Genomic DNA, 3,471 nt, shown 5'->3' on the forward strand with positions numbered 1-3,471 from the left:
GTGAGGCAGGCCCGAGCCCCGACTGCAGATCACCCGCCCTACAAGCTGCATCCTCCCTGGGCCAGTGATGTCATGGGTCCCTGGGAATCGATGTCAGTTCCCAGCCAGCGTCCCGTGGTCCCCGAAGGTCTGATGGCTTCCTTTCCTGGAAGTTGCCCTGGTACGAGCCTGGGCAGCTGGAAGAATGACTGACAGTGAATTTGGACAGTGCACCAGGGTCTTCCCTTTCCTCAGGGGCTCTGGCCTGCACGCTGGTCGGGTCAGGATCCGAGCAGCTGTGGCCCCATTTCTAGGATTAGAATTGGACTTTGCTCTCCTGACTGTGGACACAGTGGGTCTTGTCCAGCCTCCTGCCCCTTCTTTGGATGACTTCACAGGCCTGGGTGATTGCCTTCCAGCCAGGGACCCCAGAGCCCCAACACAAGTAAGGGGGACACTCGGCCATCAGCCAGAGCGCAGGATACTCGATGAGAAAAAAGTCTTTCTGCCTGGAAAATGGTCCCTGCGCACACTGCCCAGAGCCAGGGTGACCATCTCCCGAGGCTGAGGATGCTGCTTTCCCGCCTGGCTTTCCACAGGCCTTTGGTGGACTCTGCCAAACCCTCTGAGCTCAGTTTGGTCCCCAGGGAGGCAGCCTGGCAGGTGCCTGTCAACACCTCTCCCGAGAATCCACTTCCTGCCTCCTCAGTGGCCCCTGTGGGTCCTGCCTTCTGTCCAGCATCAGAAAAACCTAAGGGTGTGGCAGCCGTTTATCCCAGTGCCTCCTCCAGGGCCCCTGCCTCAGCTCTATGCCCTCTGCACCTACCTTCAGCAGACTGGCACTGGCCGTGCAGGTGTGGGCACACCTGCACCGGCATGGGCCGATGGTGACCGCTGGGCAGGTGCAGAGGGGCCTGCAGGCCACGGTGTTCCCCAGTGGACGAGGGTGTGCAGGCAGGCTGAGCGTACTGGTGAGGAGCCGGACGCACAGCACCCTGGGCCATCTGAAGCCCGGGTTCCACAGGTACCCTAAGGGCAGGGAAGGGCAGGAATGGCTTCAAGCTTCCCTGCTCTGCGGAAGGCCACCTCTGCCATGGGCGGGCGGAGCACAGGTAATGGCAGGGCGAGGGTGGCCAGGTGAGGTGTGAGGCCCTGGAGGTTCACGGGGCAAGGAGGGTCTCCTGGGGCCCACTTAGGGTGAGGGCAGGGTGGCACCTCCCCAGGGATGGGCAGGTGAGAGCTGGGGTGGTCTCCCAGGCCCTCAGGTAGCTCTGGCATGACCCTACGCTGGGCACAGGCCATGCCACCCGCATGTGCTGAGTGCCCAGGGTTTCTACCGTGTTCCTACTTGAGCTGGGCCAGACCTTCAAGTGGGGTGTGGTTAGGTTCAGGGCTGCTGCTCCCACACCCGCTGCTCAACCTGATGCCCAGCACCACCAAAGAAAGGAGACCTTCCCTAGTCCACGAGTGCTTGCCAGAACCCTCACACCAAATGTGGCCCGGGAATCCGGGGAGCAGAGAGCTGGCCAGCAGCTGCCTCCCCCTGCAAGGACTCGCTGGGTGGCCAATGTGACAGAGCTCCACTCTGGCTGGAAGGGAGCTGTGTAACACCCGCAGCGCCCTGTGACACACTTATAATCTCACACATCATTTTTCTTGGAAGCAGTCTCGTGCCTTTAAACATGTCATCGCTCTCGGCCTCCGTCTCCGGCCTCCTGTGGCCGCCCTCCACTGCCTCTCTTCCCCATGAGCCAGGCCTGCAGGTGGAAGGAAGTCCTGGGAGCCACACTGGGGTGCCCACGCCAGCGGGGCCAGGGCTGCTTTCTATACTTCTTTGCTGCAAGAGCCTCTTGGGGGGCCTGGCAAAGTGCGAGCAGGACAGGGGAGGGGTCCTAGGAATGGGAACGATGTGAAGCTGGTCATAGCCAGCCGAAGGCAGACCCTGGCTACACGGTGACATCACGACTTGGAAAGAGCCACCGCTCACTGGAGTTAGAGAGACTCAGATGGCAGCGGGGCTCGGAGAGAAAGTGATCTGCCCCAGCGACTGCTCTCTGCCGCCCTTCACCCAGCCACACAGCCACCGCCCGCGCCAGCGACCCTGGCAGGATGCAGCATGCCGAGTGGCCCACCTGTCGCAGAAGGATGTTGGGATGGGTGCAGTTTCTGTTCCTGTTTCCTCCTTTGCTTTTGCCTCTGTCTTGCCACAGGCAGCGAGTGGTGGGTTTTCACAGCTCGAGAGCCCAGCCTTCCAGAGGTGCTCCTACTCAGACTGGGAGGTCACTGTGCCAGAATCAGCTCCTCCAACCTCAAAGGGTGCTGGCCCATGCTAGGGCCTTCCTTCCAAGCAGCAGAGCGCCCCCTTGTGGCCAGAGGACCCTGAAACCCAGGATCTGGGTCCCCAGCTCTGACAATGGCTTCAGGCACTGAAGATGCCCAGGTGTGGAAGCTGGCACTTCCTGGGCACCTACATTTCTGGACCAGGCAGCTCTGATCTCCAGTTCCTTGCCGTGCCTCCCCCCTGACCACACACACACAATGCCTCCTGTCCAGGGGACTTTTGAGCCTTCTCAATGCCAAGGTCAGTCCAGTGGTCAATTCTGTAACTGTTTATCTGTTTTAATTTAGGCTTTGAAGTCTCTCACATCATCTTGCTCTCGCTCCAGAACCGGACCTGAGACGAGGCACTGGCAGTCCATGCTTCCACGACCCAGCACCTTGGTCCCCAAGAGTAACCCTTCATTTACTGTCCTCATGGATGGTGAGGTCATGGGCTCCGAGAACCGCTGCTTGATGGTCAGTGCTGGCGGTGACTTCGGTTGCTGGCTCTCCTTGCTCGACTTAAGGATGCAGAGCCTGAAGCCCCAAGGGACCACATCGCACCCAGTCCAAAATCGGCCACGGCGGCCACTCTTGGGAGAGCCTCTTGAAGGCTCTTGGGAGAGCCTTCTTTGGGGGTCCCGTTTCCGTTTCCTTTTCTTACTTAGCTTCCCGGGGAGCGCGGGGGCAGTGCCCACGCTCTGCGCCCACAGCTGCGGCCCCAGACTCAACACGCTTCTCGAGTCCTGGACTCGCGCCCGCGTTTCTGCCCCGCGGCCATTGTCGCCCCCGCCCCCCTCCCCGGCCCGGCGGTCCAAGTTTCCCCGCAGCCGCACCCGGCTCTCCGGCCCTTCCCGTCCGGGCCCCTGGCCTCCTAGCCCCAGGCGGCCGACACACACCCGCCCCAAATTCTCCCCGAGGATCCCCGGAGTTCCAGTTTCGGCTCCGCCCCGGGCGGTCCCGCGCGGACACCAACCGGCCCCGGCCCCGGCCCGCGCGCCCCCTCGGCTGCGGCCCCGCCGGGCCGCCGCTCCGCGCGCCCGCCCTCCCCCGCCGGCGGGCGCGCCCCAGACCGCCCGGGAGCGGCGGGCCGGAGCCGGCGGGCGGGGCGGTGGCTCGGGTTTCGGCCCGCCCCCGGCGCCGGCGTGACCCCTCCTCCCGGGCGCGGGGCGG

This window comes from Sciurus vulgaris (genome assembly GCF_902686455.1).
Source record: "Sciurus vulgaris genome assembly, chromosome: 6".
In the NCBI taxonomy this organism is placed as follows: domain Eukaryota; kingdom Metazoa; phylum Chordata; class Mammalia; order Rodentia; family Sciuridae; genus Sciurus; species Sciurus vulgaris.